Here is a 23,810-nt window from a genome sequence, read left to right as displayed (position 1 = left end):
TGAAAGTTAAAGCTTTATTTAATAATCAAAACAATTTGCCATTACATGTCAAAATAAACAAATGAAAATTCTTCAGTCAAACTCTACGAAGCGCATCTCTTACTTTGCCTGCCTATAAATTTCAATCAATGGAAATATTTTATCAGTTTGTGTGTATATGGTGAAGTCAATGTTTGTAAACATTTACCAATAAAAGTCTAATCTTTCCAAACCCACCTAAAATCCATATTGTACATCTCTGAAGTGAAAGGAAAGATAAGCACCTGAAGGAGACAAAGGATCAATGCTTAAATTACAATCAGATTGTATTTCTGCCATTCTCCAAACCTATCTAGGTCTATAAAGCCTCAGGGTCTTCTAGTTTTGTGAGAATGGATCCCCAAAAAACATAGTATAAATTTGCAAAGCTGATGGATGTAGCCAAAATCTCAATTACTTTATGGCATGGACTAGGATGATCACAGGTTAGTGTAAGAAGTATAAATTACAAATTACTTTGAAAGGTGTGCCACATTAATAGGGTTACATGTTGGTAATGGACTAGCATTTCAATTGGTCTAGAAGAATGGCTAACATATCCAGCCTTTCCATAGCCCAGTGAAAAACCAGTGAGCAGAAGAAAAAGCCCTTCCCCACAGGAGTTTTAAGTAAGAGCTAAGAGGCTTCCTTTCAGCCTGGTTCATCAAATTGCTCCAAGAACTTTGTGATGCCATAATTTCAGTCTGGCCAAGAGAGGACTTTAGTAGTCAATTATTAGAGCCAGGTCTACATTATAAAAGTACATCAGTATAACTACGTCATTCAGAGATGTGAAAAACCCATACCCCAAGCGATGCAGTTATAACTGCCTTCACTGTCTATACCTGAGGGTATGTCAATGGGAGAACTTCTTCCATCAACATAGCTAATCTACATCCATGACAGGTGGCTATGTCAACAGGAGAACTTCTCCTGTTGGTATAGTAGCATCTTCACTGAAATGCTACAGTGGCACCACTGCAGTGTTTTGAGTGTAAACAGGTGCTAGGTTTGGTTCCTAATGCCAACACCAATCCCCAAGAATATGACTGTCTAATAGAGTTTCAATAATTACTTGATTTTAGTAAGGGTAGCCAATTACTTGACATGTTTGCATTTAACTCTTCATTTTAGTGAAAAAAAGCATAGTAGTTCTCTCTTTGCCAGTGTTTGGATGGGGTCTGTACACTCCATCACAGAAGGATTAACTAACTCTCAAATCTTTTCAGATGTTGCCTGCCTCTTTCACTACACAGCTTTCAGCTGCTGCAACAAATAAGGATGATATCTTATAGACAATTACCTCACTTACTACACGGCCCTCATTCATTCCCTGAGCACTGTCCATCCTGTGCACTGGATAAGGAAAGGGTCCACTGGAAACAAATGTGGGATTGTGTAACTAACTACTACGTGTGAAATTTTCAAAACACCCAAATGACTTAGACACTTAAGGTTAGATTTTAGATGGTTTTTAGGCACCTAAAGATGCAGATGGGCACCCAGAGGGATTTTCAGAAGCAGCTAGGCACCCAACTCCAATTTATTTCAACCTACTGGGGGTTTCTTGTATCCCTCTCTGAAGCATCTGCTGCTGGCCACTGTTAGAGACAGGATACTGGACTAGACAGACCACAGGACTACTCCAGTCTGACAATTCTCATGTTCCTATTTTTGTATTGCCTTAAGATGGTTATCTTCCAACTCAGTAAGTACTAAGGTCCAGGAGACCATTAAAAACAAAACAAAAAAACTAGTAAACACATGCCAGAATGTGCTTTTAAGGCAGTACCTTGCACTGGAAGGATTGGGGAACTACACAACACTAAAGGAGCTCTGTGTGTTCCCTATTTCATTCCAGGTTGGCTGGTATGGTAGAATAGTGGAGCCAAGATTTGTGTTGCTACAGGTACTAAGAGAGAACAATCCCTGCACTCAGAGCAAAAACAGGGACTGTTGTTATGCTGGCTCTCAGGTAAAGGCTCTACTTTCCCTTATTGACTGCACCTGCCTAGGCCCCAGAGCAATCTGGCCCTTAGTAAATAAGAGGCAAAGCTTCAGTAAGGCCAATCTCTAGCCTTTCTAAGAACTTACATTTTTAAAATATATTGCATAAAGAATGATAATTGAATAATTTTCCAGAAGGAGATGTCTATTTAAAACCTATATCTAATGGCTTCTTAATGGTCTGGCAGTGGACAATTACTTCATTTTTTGTACAATGAAAAATGATTTTGGAGACTATAATGAGCATTCATTAGACAGAGTTTAAAATGCTGTTAATAAGCAATTAAAGTATCTTGGTATTCAGAAGCTAATTCATTTGCAGAGTGTACATCCGTCTTAATGCTTCAGAGGGTGCATTATATCTGCTTCATTCTGATTCTAGGAACTATTCCAAAAATTCTTTCTGAGGGCAGGGAGAACCAAAACCACACCACACCACACCACACAGGCACACATACAAAACACATAAGTGTGAATGACATTTGCTGAGCTACAAAAAATTAAAGAAAATATATGGGAAAACTTCATAATCTTAAACCATTCAGAAATCAGCCTGCAGTCTAATTATATTCACAAGTACTTCATAAACAACGACATTTTTATTGACATAGCACAGAAAAACAAATGTTCTCTTTTCATATTTAAATATATTAGAATTACAGGATCAACAAACAATATACTACATTTCCTTAAAAGGAGGTCATAAGCAACTGAGAAGTGCTCCTGAGAACATTTTTAATTAAACAAAGAAATGATGTTCTGCTCACTCAGTGGCCACTAGTGCAGCACCAAGTAGGAAACTTAAATCCTGATCTTGGACTCTCATCTTCCATCCTGCCAACTGGTGAGAGAGAAAGAGCCTTCAATAGCAGCTCCTGCCAGCTTATCTAAAAGCTGCATTGATCAACTTCAAAAAATAGATCTGCTCACCATTGCTGACCAAAAGAAAGGTATTTTCACCGTGAAACCAAAAGAGTCAGGAAGCTTGTCAGAGAATGTGACAGATCAAGTGATATTGAACTCTGATTAATTAGACGGGCAATAATTCACCCCCTGCACTCCTTGTCAAGAATCTCTATCTTACTTATTTGACTGTTTCAGATTTTCCCAAAATAATTGGCTAAACAGATTTTGGCAATGTTTATCTTTAAATTGCAGGTATTCTACTGGATCCCCTATCCCTCCATAGTCCACAACTCTCTAGGTAGTAGCTTCTGGCTAGGTAGCTTCTCCTGGAGAAATGAGCAAGCCAGGGTGGGTATACAAACACAAGCTAAATGAGGATGGCCAGACAACGATTCCAAAGGAACCATTCCCATATTGATTACAAAAGCACTCTGACCATGTCCTTTCCCATTCATCATGGTATTCCAACCTTTTGTGCACTGCCAGAGAAGCCAAAAGGACTAAGAACAAGGAGAGAATATGGCAATGGGACTTTATCATATTTAATGGTCTGTCGTAAGCATTTCTAAAGTATCCATTAGACCAACATCTAGATGCCAAGTACCACAGTGGGTCCCAGTCTCACTGCAGTTTTCTAATTATATATATATATCTTTCAAACCAGATTAAAATCATCAGCTGCTACAATTAAAAAAAAAAAGTGCAAATTTCAAGTTTGCTTTTAAAATAAGTATTTTCCATCCAGGATTAAATTAAAAACTCAAGTTCAAACATTTCTCCATTTAATTCATTTTGCGATGAGGAAGCAAAAACTAGGTTTTTTGTTGGGTATTTTTAAAGAGACAGTCTATGACAGAGAACGAAAATAAGATCGCCACAAAATTTAGTAACTAGGAAGTGGCTAGTAGGCCTGCTTCATTTAGGACAATTCTTCATAGCCTGTTGAGCAATACAGATGCAGAGACCAATAACTTGCCAGTGCCTCTTACATAATATGCAGTGACAGGTCCTGTGACTGGAGCAAAACTCATCCTCATTCTTGTCTGAGACACTGAGCAACAATAAGTATTGGTCCCACAATACTTAGGATGGCTGCTTCATCTTCTTGAGCCCCATCTACTGGCATCCTATCTATTTACATATATACACAGAGAGGTAGGGAAAATTCCCCCACCCCAGAGGCCACCCACCCTTTCCTATAGGTCTTCATCTGGGCTAAAAGTCCAGCATCTGGATCTGGTGAATCTAGGCACACAACTTTCATTGGCTGCATGGTGACTGGTTAGTACTCAAATGTCTAGAAAAATCTTAATATGGATCAACAGCCATCAAGCCCCAGGCGCCTGGTGGAGGACCCCTCTTTGGATAATGGCAGGAGTCACATTGCCAAAGTAGCAGGCACAGCGGGACAGACTCAGCAGCCTCCAGCCATCAACCCTTGGCACTCAATTGGGTAAAGGTTGTGGTGTCCCAGAGCGTGCATCCTGCTATTACTCACTGTAGGTTGCATGTTCAACTAGTCTGCATGGACAATCTACTGATACCAACAGTTTCCACCCTCCCAGTACCTCACCATCATAATTCACCAACCCCTCACAAAAGGCTCATGGTGTGAGTTTCCTAGGTGGTGCCGACATGCCTGAGAAGCTGGAAGCCGGTAGCCAATGGTCTGCACATGAGTGGCCTAGATGTGATGGTAACATGACTCTCACTCAAATGACAGAAACAGGAGTCCTACTTAGCCAGCCAGGCGGCCCTATTCAGGGAGGCCCCACCTGCCTCAATCTGAGGTGACCCCTATAAAAAGTAAGGGTAAAAAAGGCTCGCCTCTCACTGACTCCTGGCTCATTTCCCACAATCAGAAGGATCTCCATTTTAAGTGGGAGAAAAAAAAAATCACAAAAAAGGTCAGGAACTGTCACACTTAGGCTGGAACATTTGCACACTACTTGACTCAAAAGAAAATCGAACCTGCAGATGATCCGCATTAGTAATGAAAGCACTAAATAGGTATCAAATAGATATCTCTGCCTTATCTAAGACTAGACTACATGATAGCAGTATACTTAGAGAAAAAGAATACACTTTCTAGTGGTAAGGTTACAAGGCAGATCAAAACACAAGCCTACATGGGGTAGGTCTTGCAATAGCAAACTCCATCACCAATAGACTAGCGCAGCAACTTGTGTCAATATCCAAGCACCTAATGACTTTGCAGATGCTACAGTCCCACAACACATTTTTTGAAAGTAAGCGCCTACACTGCAACACTACTTGCTACCAAAGAAAGTTCTACAGCCAGCTGAGTGATACTCAAAGAAACATACCCAACAATGACAAAATCGTTTTACTGGCTGATTGCAGTGCTCGCACCTGAAATGATTACACCACTTGGAATAGTCTCATGGTGAAATTTGAACATGAATCTATAAATACAAATAAAAAATTACTCCTAACACTCTGCACAAAGTTTGACCTTGCTGTTACAAACACCTTTTTCAACATGCCAGAAAAGTGGTTCTATTCTTGGTAGCACACTTGGTCAAAACAATGGCACCTTTTCGACTAGGTCATCGCTTGTTGTAATGACCTTAGGGATGTTTACATTACCAGAGCTATGTCAAGTACAGAATACTTCATGGCTCATCATCTTATCTGTACTAAACTGATCAGTATTCACAGTCATAAATTGAAATCTTCCCCAAAACCGAACCAACATGTTGATATCTCAAAACTTTGAACGGAAGAGGGGAGAACTCAGTTAGCAACTTCCACTCATGCTGCACTATTAAGTTATGTCAATGGAAGAGTAAGCAGAACTGTCAATGAAAGATGGCACACCTTTTGAACTGCAGTGCAATCTACAGCTAAAGGCAGCCTTGATGTCCCAACTTGACAAAGTGTGGTCTGGTTTGATGTGAATGACAATGAAATTCAAAGCAACAGAGGGTCATATGGCACCTTTGAGACTAACAGAAGTATTGGGAGCATAAGCTTTCGTGGGTAAGAACCTCACTTCTTCAGATGCAAGTAATGGAAATCTCTAGAGGCAGGTATAAATCAGTGTGGAGATAACGAGGTTAGTTCAATCAGGGAGGGTGAGGTGCTCTGCTAGCAGTTGAGGTGTGAACACCAAGGGAGGAGAAACTGCTTCTGTAGTTGGATAGCCATTCACAGTCTTTGTTTAATTTATACCTGCCTCTGGAGATTTTTTTGCTGTAAGATGGCTATCTGATATCAGGAATGGCAATATACAAAAACCTGTAGGAGAACACTTCAACCTCCCTGGCCACACAATAGCAGATGTAAAGGTAGCCATCTTACAGCAAAAAAACTTCAGGACCAGACTCCAAAGAGAAACTGCTGAGCTCCAGTTCATTTGCAAATTTGACACCATCAGATCAGGATTAAACAAAGACTGTGAATGGCTATACAACTACAGAAGCAGTTTCTCCTCCCTTGGTGTTCACACCTCAACTGCTAGCAGAGCACCTCACCCTCCCTGATTGAACTAACCTCGTTATCTCCACACTGATTTATACCTGCCTCTGGAGATTTCCATTACTTGCATCTGAAGAAGTGAGGTTCTTACCCACGAAAGCTTATGCTCCCAATACTTCTGTTAGTCTTAAAGGTGCCATATGACCATCTGTTGCTTTTTACAGATTCAGACTAACACGGCTACCCCTCTGATACAATGAAATTCAAGCACTCTTTGTGGCCCATTGAGCCACACCAAGTTAAACTGAACAACCCCTCCTCTCTTGCGGCTGAAGAAGCCTTCAGTAAATCAAAATCTGAAATGCAGAAAAAGTGGTGGGAAAAAGGAAGACAGTTGGTGGAGAAACAAAGAACAACAAACTCCTGCTCGTTCTAACACCTCCCGAGGTTTTTTCCAGGAGTTAAAGTCCATTTATGGACCATGAAGAGCCAGTAACTGTCCAATCCTGTCCACTGACCTCATCACCCTCCTGACTGAGTACAATATGATACTATAAAAGATGGAAAGAACCTTTTGCAACTCTCTTCAATCATGAGTCGAGCACAAATGATCAAATAGACTCAATCAAGCAAAGACCAGTTTGGTTTGAACTAGAAGATTCACTATTTTTGGAGGCGACTAAGAATGCACTTATGGAAATGGCAAACAGAAAGGCAGCTGGAGCTGATGAAATCCCAGCTGAAGTGCTAAAACACGGTGGTCCTACACTTCAAAGATTTGCTAGACCTACTTACTTTCTGCTGCAAAAGCGAGATTTTACTCCAGAATTTCAAAGATGCCAAAATCGTAACAATCTACAAGCACAAAGGGGACAGACATATGGCATTTCACTCCTCTCCATCTGTGATAAGATCCATGGTGACAAGTTGCTGAAAAGGCTTCAGGTTATTGCAGATGATGTACTCCCTGAATCCCAGTGTGGTTTTTGTTCATCATGCACTACCGACATGATATTTATCCTATACCAGTTACAGGAGAAAACTGCTGAACAACAAATGCTCCTTTACATTGCCTTTGTCGACCTCAGTAAGGCTTTTGACTGATGGATGCTCTGCTCTCTGGTGCCTTCTCGAAAAGTTTGGCTGCCCAAACAAACTAATCAATCTTATACTGCTTCCATAACAACATGCAGGCCCATGTATCAGTGGGTGCAGACTCATCTGATCCCTTTCCTGTAGCCCATGGGGTTAAACAGGGTTGAGTGCTTGCTCCTACATTAGTTACTTTGTTCTTGGCTCAAGTGCTAGAAGTTGCCCCATGTAGTACCACTATATCTATCACTCTAACACCACCAGTTGATGGCAGACTTCTAAACCTCCACTGATTCAAGGCCAAAAGCAAATCCCAGCAAAGTGAAGTAAAGGATCTACTACTGCATGCTGATGACTCAGCATTTGTCACCCTGTCAGAGAACGACCTGCAATGTTTGTTGATTCCTTTGCCCATGCTGTATCCCTTTTTGGTCTCTGTATTAATGTAAAGAAAACAGAAATCCTGTACCAATCATCTCCTGGCAGAAACCCATCACTTCCATCATCACCAGAAATAAAATCGAATGGCTATGAAATGAAATGAACAACGTCAAGTCCTTCTGCTACCTAGGTAGCACAGTTACCAATGACACCAGCATTGACAAAGCACGCAAAAAGTCAGTTGCCTCAGCTTTCAGTCATCTACAAAAAAAAAAGGAGTAAGGACAAGACTGAGGGGCATCAAAGTGTTCACAAAATGCCAAGTTTAGAGAGCAGTTGTGCTCCCTTGTCTTCTATACTTGTTAGACACCAGTCCCCTTTATCATCTCCATATCCAAAAACTTAATTGCCCGCAACAACACTACCTAAGCAATATAATGGAAATCAAACGGTCTGGCAAAAATCACCAGGAATGTAATACTTCAGCTGGCAGCCACGCTACGGGTGGAAGCCATGCTAGCACAGAGGCAAATTACCTGGGTCAGCCACATCATACTTATGGATAACAATCAACTGCCTAAGAGAGTTCTGTACAATGAATTTGAAAAAGGCAGTAGGAAGGTTGTCTGTCTCAAATTCTGCTACAAGGATTGCATCAAGCAGCATGTAGAGTCTGTCGGGCTAGACTTAATGGGAGAACACGGCCCATGACAGATGAGTTTGACGCTCTGTTATGAAGGAAGCGGAAGAAGCAACAGAATACTGTCCTACCATCTTGGCAGACATCAGGAGGGAACACAGATACTAACTTGCCTGGCACGCTTTCTGAACCTACATGTGGAAACTGATTTCCAGTAATATTCATACTTGAATACAAGTGACAGTCATTATTATACATATATGCAGATGTCTCTTTTACAGAACATTCTTGTAACAGCTCCCAGCCATCTGTCTCACCTTTATTCCTTTTGTAATCATTCCCCCTGCACTTGTGGGGTCACTTGAGTGCTGTGCTCACCCACATTTGGTAGAACACCAAATGTATAAGTATTCAGGGAAGTTTTTGAAGTGCTTCAACTGATGGACCTCAAGGTGCTACCAAATTAGTAGGTTCTAATATGCACTCCTCCAACTACCCCACTGCCAGGGCCCTGGCACCCAGCCTGTGTGACTCACTCCTCACTACCCGTTCTCCCAACTGCCCAAGACCCTTCCCCTCCTGGCTGAGCTATCATCCTTCAGTGCAGATGGAAAGCAGCAAATTCACCTCAGATTCTCCACACTGCCTTCCACTGAGCTGTAAATAACTGCTCAGTACATTTTGCTTTCTGTCTCCTCCCTTAAGTTTTTTTTTTTTTAATAATGTTGGTAATTTCCTGACTAGTACTAATATTTTGGAGTTTTGGCCACATCAATATAATAAATTGCTATTTAAAAAGTGTTGCCAATAATCTATTTTTACAAGTGCACCATCCAGGTGCATTAGCTAGTGATAAGACACACATACTTGGGGTGTTCTGAGGGATAATGCAAACACATCTTTGCTAAAGTAGAGTAGAGATGTTATGATAAAATCCTATATTTTTAATAGGAGCAGAAAGTGTTTGTCAAAGTTTGTATAATAAATCTCCCAGTATAGTCTATATTCTTCCTATGCAATAGCTTTTAATGTTAAAGTTATTTGAGAACATTCTCAAATATTGTTTAAAATATTTCTTCTTGTTTGTATTAAAAGGTAAAATAAAATCTGTTTACTAAGCAATTGTGTGGTATTCTCTCTTCAAAGGTAACTGGAAGCAGTTACAAACTTTTGTATAATATAGCCTCATCTTTGAATCTCTGAGCAGCATAATATGTATAAACAGGACATTTCAAAAGCTCTGAGTGACTTAAACTGAAAATTGGACTTCGGTTGCTAAGTCATTTCTGTGTTTTTCAAAGTTTTACCCTTTGTGTAGTGTTTTCCAGAAAGACTTGAAAAGAGAACTGTAGCAAAGAGGTAAGATGATGAACTAATGCTTTTGACATACGTTTTCTCCCTTCCCATGTTACAATCTCTAATAAGAAGCATAATATTATTGTACAAATCATACAAACATTTTGCTTACATTGCATTCTACTGAAATATTGATACTGCACACATCACCATGATAGGTGAGGATCTTTTAGTGCTAGGTAGCCCTAATTTGTTTGGCTATACAAGCAAGCAATCAACAGCATTTTAACAGAGGAGTTACTTTAACAAGCTTTTCTACAATGGGTTGCAAATGAAACGTAACAATGGGAAGAAAAATTAGAATGGTACCTGCGATACAAACCTGATTTAGAAACTAGTAAAATTAAATTAATCTCTGTAGGTTCTTTCTGCAGCACATTTCTCCAATTTCCAGGGATAGGCTTGGTGAGCTCTTGTTTGCAAGGGAAGAAATCTGTAAAAATTGCTATTAATTTTAACTATGCTACAAACAGAGAAAATAATTTTAAACTGGCAAGAGAAACAAGAATCCTAAGAGGAGAAAACTTCCAAACCGCCTTTCATGCAGTGGTTATAGAGAACAGAGGAAGAACAAAGCGTTCACACTATTCACAAAAGGACAAGCTTTCTGCTTTTTACGTGGGGCATATTGACAGATGGGGTGAATAGAGTTGTTATAATTAAAACTTTGCTCTGAGAAGATCTTGTAGAACAAGTATCTGTACCTGGCCTGATGAATCTCCAAACAAGCAAACAAACAATTATGGTGTTCTCCTGCAAGTTTCTGTAGGGTCCAATGTTATGAAGGATTATCCAGAGAAAAGCTTTAGCTAGCCTTTCTGAATGCTCTGTATTGAAAATGAAGAATAGCAATATTGTTTCCTACAAAGTTGCCTTGAGAAAGTTAGTTCTATAAAAAAATAAAAAGTATATTTACTTTTCAACTTTAGTTCTGACCATTTCTTTTCTTCCCTATATATATATATATATATATATATATATATATATATATATATATACACACACACATTCTGAATCTCCTTTTCAGACAACAAAAATCTTTTCAGACAACAAAAATTAGTTAATGTGTTGTATATAGTTCTGATGTTCATATTTCTAAAAGGATGTTGAAAAATGAAAGAGGATGCAGAAAAGAGCCATAAAAATTATTCAAGAGCTGGAGAAGATGCCTCACAGTGAGAGACTTAGGGCAGGTCTACACTATCACAGGAATCAACGCTCTAAGATCGATCCACCGGCGGTTGATTTAGCGGGCCAAAAAGACCCGCCAAATTGACTGCAGATCTCTCTCCAGTACTTGATCCCTGTACTCTACCCCTGACAAGAAGACTAAGGTAAGTCGACGGGAGTCCCCCCCCCCCCCCTCCATCAACCCCCCGCGGTAACTCGACCTAAGGTATGTCAACTCCAGCTGTGTTATTCACATAGCTGGAGTTTCGTAGTGTAGGTTGGCTTACCACAGTAGTGTAGACATAACCAGAAAGAACTCAATTTGGTTAGTATATGAAAAAGAAGATTGAGAGGTGATTTGACTAGTGTATAAGTACCTTAACAGAGAGAAAGTACTGGATTCTTTAATCTAGTGGAGAAAGGCATAACATGAACCAATGGCTGGAAGGTGAAGACCAAAGGTTCATATTGGAAACAAGTTACTTGCTTGCTTTCTTAAAAATGCAATGAGGGTGAAATAACCATTGAAACAAAAGTGATGGATTCTCCATCTCTTGGAGTCTTCAAATCAAGACTGGATGCCTTTCTGGAGTATTTAGCCAACAATTTATTGGACTCAATTAGGATTAACTGGGTGAAATTGAATAACCTGTGATATACAGGTCAGAAAAATAATAGTCCTTTCTGGCCTTAGGCTCTAATGTAAATCAGACCAGCACAGTGTATAGAACATGAAATTATACATAAAGTGGAGTCCTGGAGACATTTTCAGTGAATGTCAAAGTTTGGAAGCAATCCGATATATTATTGGACAGCTTGATATATTCGCAAATACTAGTTGGCCTTAAGTGAGGTCAGAACCACAATTTAACTCTTAGTAGTGGGCAATTTGCAGCACAATTATATGACTAATTTTTATTAATAAAATTATTTCAAACACCGCATTTAAAAAGTCTAGGGAGAGTATGGGTTATGGAAATGTTTGGACAGTATACGAACATATGAGCAGTAGCAGACACCTTCAAATACTACAGCTATATTTCATAATAGCAATTACCATCACCAGACCCACTAATAATTTTCTACTGCAACAATTTAAAGCTATTGATTCACTAAATGCAGGGGATATGCTTAAAATTCATTTGTAAAAATTAGGTTAAACAGCTTTACATTCCAGCACAAGAAAGCAATAAAATGCAAACAGAGATAACTTATATTAGCTGAAACTTAATTCAATTAGATTAAATGTTTTATGTTAAATTGGTTTTAATAGCAGAGATCATCATTCATTACTGGTGGAAACAAGGCTAATCAAGGGCACTAAAATGTAAAAGAATGACTACGTTAATTTGCATAGCAGCAAAGTATCCAACCCTCTGCCATTATTCCTATTTCAAAATAGATCCACTTTGGTAGATTATTTTAAAGAAAATTTAGTAAGCCAGTAAGTGCAATTGAATTTTATAATTTAATAACCTGAAAGAAAGTGCAGGTAAGGTAATGACAAATACATTATGATTATTTACTACAAATAGATTAATGTTGTCAAAATGGTTCAGTTGATAGCAGTCCTACTTAGGATCCAAGCTTTTAAAAGTTCCAACCTAATGCTGACACTGCAGTAAAGACCATTTATGAGGGCTATCTTTGCATTCATTGCTAACAGAATAAATATTAGAATTACAGAGTGCCTTTGATCATAAAACATCCCAAACTGCTTTACATATTAAGACCTTCATCATTCATGCACCGCTTTTTGCTCATGTGGAACTCCACTGACTTCAGTGGGACACTACTTGGGCACAAAATCCACCTGCGTGGATCTGATCACCGGGTCAGAGCATGAATGCAGAGTAACATAGCCTCTTCTGAGATCAATGGTGGTAACCATCTGGCACAAGGCAGAGCATAGCAGGGGAACAGGATAACAGAGAAAACTCCTACTCTTACAAAAAATGCAATGGGATCTTTAATATCCACACAGATCAAACAGTCCTTGGTTTCTAAGGTCCTTCCAAAAGACATTCAAATGGCATGTAAATTAAAACAATGCATCTACTATGGAAATATTAAAAAAGATAATTTGACCCTGCTGGGATTGAAATATGTGGTCTCACTGAATTAAGCATGAGCCTTAGAGATCATTATCACAGTCTCTTAAGGAAGGACATTTGAACAGAGTACAAAAAGCTTGGTTATTACAGGTGTTTAAGCAGAACTCAAGAGAACAATGGGTAGTAGGGATGATGGTCTTACCAGTGTTGTACCTAACAGTTAATTTCATCACAACATTAATAGCAATAATCCGCATACTCAAATTCTGGAAGGGATACTACTAAGCACAAAAGGCATGATACTACTTGAGAAGGATCAGACCCTTGACCTACAATAGCTGCATGTTTACTATGGCAGACTTACAGTTCAGTATTCCATTGCTTTGAGATACTGAATGTAAAAATCCTTAATTCTTTAAATCCCAATATAATAAAGAAACAAAGGTACATTCACAGTGCAAACCAATGTCTAGATGGTACAATTACCTCAAATAGTCACTAGGTCAATAATTCTTATATATGTCTTATTTATCTCAAGCGTTTGTGAAACAGAGGGCTTGAACTAAGAAAGTAGACAGATAACAGTAGAGGTAGGCTATGGGTAGGCTGCAAAATAAACTGATTAGTATATGGGTACAGTCATGCTTACAAGATCATAAAACTATTTAAATCATGATTTTGCCATTATTAATGATGCTATAAAAGAATGTGCATTATATTTTAACCACTTGATTGTATTGAGTAGTGCTGCAACACAGTAGTGCGCAAAATTTCAAACCATTACCGTATAAGACCAGAGCCTATTCATTTCTCAAACTCAAATACACACAAAATATTTAGATGGTATAATGTTATCTGTTTACAGATTCAGCAACTCTCTATTATATGTTTAATGACTGTTTAAATAAACCAGGTATGCAGAAATGGGTTCATAAAACATCTGTCTTCTTTAGCCCAAAACAGTGAATTGCAGGGTAACAGAGAATTTAATACAGGGAAATTGTTATGCGTGTTCAAACTGTTAGAAAAATAGGCAAAATAAAGCCAAGGATGAACATTTGTTACGTGAACACTGCACAGCAAGAAAGTGATACGAACTTCATACCGAAAATATATTAGGCTTTGATTCAGAGTGTGAAAATGCCACATGGTTTTTAAAGCATTTCTGTAGGAGTTAGAATGATAATTCTATTTAGTGCCATTAGACATTTATACTGCTACACGTATTATCGATCCACAAGTGGAATGGTGTAAGAAGTTCCATTCACTACGGTTGCTCCCCCAGGCATCAAGTCAGTGTTTCAGGGGTCCCTGCCTCTAGCATCGCCTTTTGACCACCAGTCTGGGCCTGTAATGGCCTGTCTCTGTCCTCTTGTGGCCTAGACCTCAATCCTGGTCACTTTTTAAGCTTAGGACTTTTCTAATGTAAGAGAAGTCCAACTCTAAATCCAAATAAATTTCCAAATCAATTAATTTGTCTTCCCCTCTTGGGCTACAATGAAGCTCTTTGCCCCTAGTCCTGTGCCCTGCAAAAGTCTTCCATGTTGCTTTTCCCCCCAGCAGGTTTCCCTACTGTATCCCCACCCCATGGACATCCCTGCTTCTTACAGGCCCTATCTCAAGGCCTCCCACAGGAGCCTAATTTGCTTCCTTTAGTTTTCTCCAGCCAGTCTTCACTAGGCCCTTCCCAAAGAGCAGGGGAACTCCCCTTGTTTTTCCCTCATGGGTCACCTCCCTCTTTCTATATTTTTTCATCTACATCCAAGCGCTGAGGTACAAAAACAACTGCTCCAACCCCTCAGACAGAGACCAACACCTACAAGATCTTCACCAAGCATTCTCAAAAGTACAATATCTGCACGAGGAAATAAGGAAACAGAGCCAGATGTGTACCCAGAAGCCTCCTGCTACAAGACAAGCCCAAGAAAGAAACCAACAGAACTCCACTGGCCATCACCTACAGTCCTCAGCTTAAACCTCTCCAACACATCATCAGTGATCTACAACCCATCCTTGACAATGATTCCTCACTTTCACAGACCTTGGGAGGCAGTCCAGTCCTCGCCCACAGACAACCCGCCAACCTTAAGCATAGTCTCACCAGCAACAACACACCACACCATAACAACTCTAACTCAGGAACCAATCTATGCAACAAACCTCGATGCCAACTCTGCCCACATATCTACACCGGCAACACCATCACAGGACCTAACCAGATCAGCTACAACATCACCGGTTCATTCACCTGAACGTCCACCAATGTTATATATGTCATCATGTGCCAGCAATGCCCCTCCGCTATGTACATTGGCCAAACTGGACAGTCACTATGTAAAAGGATAAATGGACACAAGTCAGATATCAGGAATGGCAATATACAAAAACCTGTAGGAGGACACTTCAAACTCCCTGGCCACACAATAGCATATGTAAAAGTAGCCATCTTACAGCAAAAAAACTTCAGGACCAGACTCCAAAGAGAAACTGCTGAGCTTCAGTTCATTTGCAAGTTTGACACCATCAGATCAGGATTAAACAAAGACTGTGAATGGCTTTCCAACTACAGAAGCAGTTTCTCCTCCCTTGGTGTTCAATTCCTAGCAGAGGACCTCACCCTCCCTGATTGAACTAACCTCGTAATCTCCAGACTGATTCTTGCCTGCATATTTATACCTGCCTCTGGAAATTTCCACTACATGCATCTGATGAAGTGGGTATTCACCCATGAAAGCTTATGCTCCAATACATCTGTTAGTCTTAAAGGTGCCACAGGACTCTCTGTTGCTTTTTATAGATCCAGACTAACACGGCTACCCCTCTGATACTTGACAAATAGTTTTGTTGCCTTTTAAGTTTACATAACTTTTAATCCCATTCTCACTTACCATACTGGGTCATTTTTAATATGAAATTTAGAAATTAATAGAGAACTAAAAATATTTAGGAATCTGTATTATTAATGAAGCAATGGGAAATGGTAGTTTTCAAATCACAACCATGTTTTGTGTGATATGGCTGGTATTTTTACTGCCACTTGGATATTGTTTTGGGAATTTACCATATGGCAGAACAGAAAATTACTAACAATTCCAGCTGTGAGCATGTGGTTAGTCCTCAAGAGAATAAAATTTCCCCTTCTCATATTCATATTCTGTATGGAAATACATTTACCTGCATCCCAAGTCCTTAACAGTTGCATAATGCAGACATTTTTCTTTTTGCATGGGTGGATCAGTACACAGTATATCAGTCTGACTCCTATTTAAAATATCTGCAGCACAAATTGCTGAACATTCACATAATGAATCAAACTGTAAGAGTCTAGTTACCTTTCTTCTTCTATAGTGATAGGATTTAGAGTCCAATTTTAGTTACAGGATAAGACTATTTTTTTTTTAATTGGAAAATTTGTATGTGAAGAAACTAATCATTATACTTTTCATGATTTAAAATGAAAATGATTTAGTAAAATGTTTATATTTAACCAAAATCTCAAGATTTTTTTTTTTAAATAAGGATATGATTTCCTTGAAATAAGTATTTAAAGGTAAGTTTTAATAGTATTTGTAATGCAGAGGTCATCTCCTATGAAAATAGTTATCAATTTGTAACAAATTTTTCTGTAGACAAGGGAAAAAAAGTGTTCTTAAATAATGCACAGATCTCACACAGCTAACCTTTAGGATTCAGAAGGCCGATGGTCATGGGTCGCCTATGATTATGATTTCAGTTTTATTTTTTAAAATAAAATAAATACTTCTATTTGTAAAGATAGTTCTGAATACGTGAAATGTTGAGAGTTGGACTCCCCCGCCCCATTTTAAATAAAATGGAAGAACATTTTGAAACAATTGACTTTTTTGGAACTTTGAGAGTGGTGGGGTTCTTTCTGACACAAATAATTCCGCAAACCAGACACCAATTCTTTCTTGAAATCTTTTGGTGGTGTTGAATCTATATCTTTCGCACAGAGAAGTCTGGCTGAAAAATTCCTCCCAACTCTAGCTGTGATCAGCATTGTCTTCAATGATGGACATTGATGACTCCAAGCTTCTTTAAGCCATTTGCTTTCATCCTAAATTTCCCATCCTCAGTTTATCCATCTTTGATACAGGAATAATTAAAATTAATTGATATATTTAATGTTTGTAGTGTCTGAATGCAAAAATTCAATGCAAAAACGCACAAAAAATTCTCATCAGATTCTTCCAGATCCCTATGTTTTTTGAACATATGTTTTGAAAATGTTCTTTTTTTTTTTTCTATTAATTTTTTAATGTTGGCAACTGTTTGAACCACAACACAAGCAGAAGGATGCCATTTCTACAATACGCAATTGGGAGGAATCTAATGATCTCCATTCCTCCTTCACCCTATCCAACATTTTATATAATATATAAAATAAATCTGTTACATTTAGGTGTTTCCCAAGTTGTCATCTCCTAAGATGCTTCCAAAAATTTCATAGGCAGGTCCTGTATGTAGTGGTGTCCTCACAGTGCACAGGATTTGGTAATGTTGTGCGAGAAAAGGGGGAATCTATATTTTTTTTTACAAGCGAAACTGAAAACATTAATAACTGCTCCATGTATCTGAGAAAAAACAATACATAAAGCTGATCCAAAAAAACTAACAAAGTGCTTGTTAATTAGGGTGACTAGATATCCCGGTTTTATAGGGACAGTCCCGATATTTGGGGCTTTGTCTTATATAGGCACCAATTACCTCCCCCCCACCCACCCACGACTCCCTGTCCCGATTTTTCACACTTGCTGTCTAGTCATCCTATTATTGTTAATGGTTTACTTTTTCATTTAGGTTAATAGAATCGGATTGCATTTTAATTCAGAGGTGAAAGGCTAATCTTTTTACATAACCTTATTTCCCTTATGTATTTATTTTGCAAAGCAAGAACTCTGAGGATTCCATATCATTTCCATAATTAGGATTGCATGACCTAACCTTGTACATAAATGCATCCAAATTTCGTGGTATGTGGTTTATTATGAAGCATAAAACAGAAGCCTTTTATTGTGTTGGATCTACTTCCACAGTTGAAACCTGATTAGATTTTTCTCTTGGCTTGATTAATTATGTACGGCTGATTTATCACTTATAGTGTAAGACTGAAAAAATTAAACAAGAATTATTGTATGTATTAAGAAGATACACACCTTATACCATATTAAAGTTTATTTTTCCCCTTGTTAGATATCTCTACAAGCCAGGTACTTTTTTGTTTGTTTGTTTGTTCTAGGGTTTCTTGCAGAACATGAAGCAAATGTAGTTTGACAGTGATAAACTTCAAAATGTGATTAGAGGTGAGTATATCAATTTTGCTGCTGTTTTTGCATATATTATTTTCCACACTGGAGACAAAATTACTTTAATTGTGACATTAGGGTGTGTTTTTAGTAAAACTCCACATGAAGTCAGTGGCTTGATAATTTTAGTCTTGCAGTTTAAGTGCAAGACCCATTGTATTAACAGGTTTTTATATATGTGCCATTTGTTAGAACAGTTGTTACTGAAGTGTTTCTTTTACAACTAGGGAAAGAGGAAAACCCTGTCATCTACTGAGTTTTTTTTTTGTGGGTATTTGAAAGAATTTCAAGTTTTAGTGTGGAGCGCTTTTAAGGAAAGTGGGGAGGTAACTTTTGTATTTGATCTCTTTGGACACAGAGGGAGCTGATAACACCACAGCACACAGCAGTGTTTCTAGCTTTATTGACCTGATAGCAAAAGTGAAACTAAGAGGGAGGAAAGGTTGGCAGTGGGGAGGGAGAAGTGCTCAAACATTTAAAGGGACAGGGCATCAGAACACCCTTTTATTAAAAAGTTATTTAGAGATCCTGACCTAAACTTTCAAAAAGTGAATTATGTTTTTGGTGCCTCTGTTCCAGGGTGCCCAACTTGAAACACCATAAGAAGGCTTGATTTTTCAGAGGGCAGGTGCTCAGAGCTCCCTTTTAATGTCTTAATTTGGGCAAACAAATAATGAGGCACCAAAAATCACTGGTCATTAATTAGTATAAGCATTAATAGTTTTAAGAACAGGAACTCATAAAGCTGTCTGTCACAGGCTGGCTGGCCTGTTAAGGAGAATTAGATTTAGCTTTGTCTGTGACCTAATAATCTTTCAGCTTATCCTGATCTGGCAATTTAATTATAAAGACCCCAGCTGTGAAAGGTTAAAGAAAAAATATAGAAAGAGGGAGGTGACCCATGAGGGAAAAACAAGGGGAGTTCCCCTGCTCTTTGGGAAGGGCCTAGTGAAGACAGGCTGGAGAAAACTAAAGGAAGCAAATTAGGCTCCTGTGGGAGGCCTTGAGATAGGGCCTGTAAGAAGCAGGCCTTGAGATAGGGCCTGTAAAAATCAACATGGAAGACATTTGCAGGGCACAGGACTAGGGGCAAAGAGCTTCATCGTAGCCCAAGAGGGGAAGACAAATTAATTGATTTGGAAATTTATTTGGATTTAGAGTTGGACTTCTCTTACATTAGAAAGAGATGTGTGGTGTGTCCGGGGTGGAAGCTGGAGGCATGAAGGTAGGCATAGCGGTTGGTGGGTTTTCGGTATATGGTGGTGTTAACATGACCATCACTTATTTGTACTGTGGTGTCTAGGAAATGGACCTCCCGTGTAGATTGGTCCAGGCTGAAGTTGATGATGGGGTGGAAGCTGTTGAAATTGTGGTTGAATTCTTCCAGAGTCTCCTTCCATGGGTCCAGATGATGAAGATGTCATCAATGTAGCGTAGGTAGAGAAGGGGCATGAGTGGACAAGAGCTGATGAAGCATTGTTCCAGGTCAGCCATAAAAATGTTGGCATATTGTGGGGCCATGCGGGTGTCCATGGCGGTGCCACTGGTCTGGAGGTATATATTGTCACCAAATTTGAAATAATTGTGCGTGAGGATAAAGTCACAGAGCTCAGCAACAAGTTGTGCTGTGTCATCATCAGGGATACTGTTCCTGACAGCTTGTATTCCATCTGTATGTGGGAGGATTGTGTAGAGAGCATCCACATCCATGGTGGCTAGGATGGTGTTTTCTGGGAGATCACCAATGCATTGGAGTTTTCTCAGAAAATCAGTGGTGTCAGGGAGATAGCTGGGAGTGCTGGTGGCATAGAGTCTGAGCAGAGAGTCCACATATCCGGATAGTCCTTCAGTGAGTGTGCCAATTCCAGAGATGATGGGGCATCCAGGATTTCCAGGTTTGTGGATCTTGGGTAGTAACCCCTGACCGGGGTTATTCTAAGGGTATGTTGATTTGTTCTTGTGTTAGTGTAGGGAGTGTCCTGAGTAGATGGTGCAGTTTTAGTATATTCCTCAGTGGGATCTGAGGAAAGTGGCCTGTAGAATTGGGTCTTGGAGAGTTGTCTGGCAGCCTCCTTCTGGTAGTCCTGATCATGACAACAACAGCACCTCCTTTATCAGCCTCTTTGATGATAATGTCAGGGTGGTTTCTGAGGCTGTGGATGGCATTGTGTTCTGCACGACTTAGGTTATGAGGCAAGCAATGTTGTTTTTCCACAATTTCTGCCTGTGCACGTCGGCGGAAGCAGTCTATGTATAGGTCCAGACTGTCATTTCGACCCTCAGGAGGAGTCCATGTGGAGTTCTTCTTCCTGTGTTGTTGGTGGGAGGGTCTGTGTGTATCAGTGCACTGTTCAGTGTTACCTTGAAAGTATTCTTTGAGTTGGAGGCGGCGAAAGTAGGCTTCTGGATCACCACAGAACGGTATCATGTTTGTGCACCATCTACTCAGGACACTCCCTACACTAACACTAACTCAACATACCCTTAGAGCCCCAACCGGGGTTATTCTACCTACTACCCAAGATCCACAAACCTGGAAATCCTGGATGCCCCATCATCTCTGGAATTGGAATTTCTTGGTTTCAGCCTAGTACACCAACTCAAGGAGGCAGACCCTGTGAGAACAGATGCAGAATCTGCAGATTTATCTCCACAGCAACAATAATCAACACCTCCCACAACAGACCTTTCAAGATCCATGGGTCTTAAACATAGAAGATTAGGGTTGGAAGAGACTTCAGGAGGTCATCTAGTCCAACCACCTACTCAAAGCAGGACCAACCCCAACCAAATCATCCAAGCCAGGGCTTTGGGAAGCCCAGGCCTTAAAGACCTCTAAGGATGGAGATTCAACCATCTCCCTAGGTAATCCATTCCAGTGCTTCACACCCTCCTAATGAAATAGTTCTCAACCCCCCCGCCCCCCATATCCAACCTAGACCTCCCATACTGCAACTTGAGACCATTGCTTCTTTTTCTGTCAGCTGGTACCACTGAGAACACTCTAGATCCATCCTCTTTGGAACCCCCTTTTAGGTAGTTGAAAGCAGCTATCAACACCCCCCGCCCCGCTTCTTCTCTTCTTCAGACTAAACAATCCCAGTTCCCTCAGCCTCTCCTCATCAGCCATGTGCTCCATCCCCCTAATAATTTGTGTTGCCCTCCATCTGCTGGCAGTGCTTCTACTAATGCAACCCAATATGCCGTTAGCCTTCTTGGCAAGAAAGGCACACTGTTGACTTATATCCAGTTTCTCGTCCACTGTAATCCCCAGGTCCTTTTCTGCAGTACTTTCGCTTAGCCAGTCAAGTCCACAGCCTGTGTGGTGCATGGGATTTTTCCATCGTAAGTGCACTACTCTGCACTTGTCCTTGTTGAACCTCATCAGATTTCTTTTGGCCCACTCCAATTTGTCTAGGTCATTCTGGACCCTATCCTACTCCATCATATCTACCTCTCCCCCCAGCTTAGTGTCATCTGCAAACTTGCTGAGGGTGCAATCCATCCTATCATCCAGATAATTCATGAAGACGATGTACAAAACTGGCCCCAGGACCCTCCCCTTAGGCACTCCACTTGATACTGGCCACCAACTAGACATCGAGCCATTGATCACTACCCACAGAGCCTGACAATCTAGCCAGCTTTCTATCCACCTTATAGGCCATTCATCCAATCCATACTTTAACTTGCTGGCAAGAATACTGGGGGAAACCATATCAAAAGCTTTGCTAAAGTCAAGGTATATCACGTCCATCACTTTCCCCATATCCATAGAAGGCAATCAGGTTGGTCAGACATGACTTCCCTTGGTGAATCCATATTGACTGTTCCTGATCACCTTCCTCTCCAAGTGCTTCAAAATGGTTTCCTTGAGGACCTGCTCCATGATATTTTCAGGGACTGAGGTGAAGCTGACCGGTCTGTAGTTCACCGGATTCTCCTTCTTCCTTTTTTTAAAGATGGGCACTATATTTGCCTTTTTCCAATCGTCCTGGACCTCCCTCGATCGCCACGAGTTTTCCAAGATAATGGCCTATGGCTCTGAAATCACATCAGCCAACTCCCTCAGCGCCCTCAGATGCATTAGATCTGGACCATGGACTTGTGCATGTCCAGCTTTTCTAAATAGTGGTGAAAGAACAGGTTAAGGACTAAGGGCTGCTCAGCTCCTCCCCAGACTGTGCTGCCCAGTGCAGCAGTCTGGGAACTGACCTTGTCTGTGAAGACGGAGGCAAAAAAAAAAAAAAAGTATTGAGTACTTCAGCTTTTTCCACATCATCTGTAAGTAGGTTGCCTCCCCCATTCAGCCAGGGTCTCACACTTTCTCTGACCTTCTTCTTGTTGCTAAAATACGTGTAGAAATCCTTCTTGTTACCCTTCACATCCCTGCAACTCCAGTTGTGCTTTGGCCTTCCTGATTACACCCCATGCATGCTCGAGCAATATTTTTATATTCCTCCCTAGTCATCTGTCCAAGTTTCCGCTTCTTGTAAGCTTCCTTTTTGTGTTTAAGCTCACTGAAGATTTCTCTTCATGGCTATCTCAACAGGTGGCATGCTCATCCAGTGCACTAAATGCTCCAATAACTATGTAGGTGAAACTAGATCACTACTAAACTCTTGAATGAACTTTCACATAAAGACAAAAAAACACCCTATCACCCAGGGATGAACACTTTTCTCAAAAGCAATCACTCCATATCGGACCTCTCGCCCTCATTCTCAAAGGAAACCCACACAACACATCACCACCTTCAAAATACAAGCCTTGGATCTTAAAAGCATAATTCTGCTAGATACTAAAAGTAATGGATTCAACAGTGACACTGGTTTTGTCATAGAATCATAGAATGTCAGGGTTAGAAGAGACCTCAGGAGGTCATCTAGTCCAACCCCCTGCTCAGAACAGGACCAATCCCTAGACAGATTTTTGTCCCAGATCCCTAAATGGCCCCCTCAAGAATTGAACTCACAACCGTGGGTTTAGCAGGCCAATGCTCAAACCACTGAGCTATCCCTCCCCACCTTTGGCCCAGGACAAAAAATTGCAACACAAGCTGCTGCCTACTAACCCTCTATTGTCCTATGACTGTGCTGGAATTTGCCCACTTCTTTTTAAGAGGTCTCTTCCTACATGTGCGATCCCCTCATGCTTAACAATCGATCCCACCTTGTATTTAGCTTGGACACTAGCTTCCTTCTCCAGACCAGAAGAACAGCTCCAGGAGACTCAAAAACTTGTCCCTTTCACCAAAAGAATAAGTTGGTCCAATAAAATATATTACCTCGCCCCTTCCCTTGTCTCAGGTACTTCTAAGACAAAGTTTGTGTTGGAACCTATTAGGAAACTCAGAATCCTCCCACTTCCACTGGTATGAGATCCTAATTCTAGTCCTGCAAGAACCTGTCATACCAA

General features: G+C 40.1%; 1 protein-coding gene across 3 annotated transcripts in view; it reads right to left on the bottom strand.

Moving 5' to 3' along the window:
* The window catches only part of TENM3 (teneurin transmembrane protein 3), a 2,213,160-nt gene that overhangs the window by 1,579,048 nt on the left and 610,302 nt on the right, over positions 1-23,810 (bottom strand). The gene's annotated exons all lie outside the window — the stretch shown is intronic.

The sequence above is a fragment of the Chrysemys picta genome, chromosome 5 (assembly GCF_011386835.1).
Source record: "Chrysemys picta bellii isolate R12L10 chromosome 5, ASM1138683v2, whole genome shotgun sequence".
Taxonomy (NCBI): domain Eukaryota; kingdom Metazoa; phylum Chordata; order Testudines; family Emydidae; genus Chrysemys; species Chrysemys picta.
Note: the sequence above shows the minus strand (reverse complement) of the source record. Positions and strands in the feature narration are given on the sequence as shown.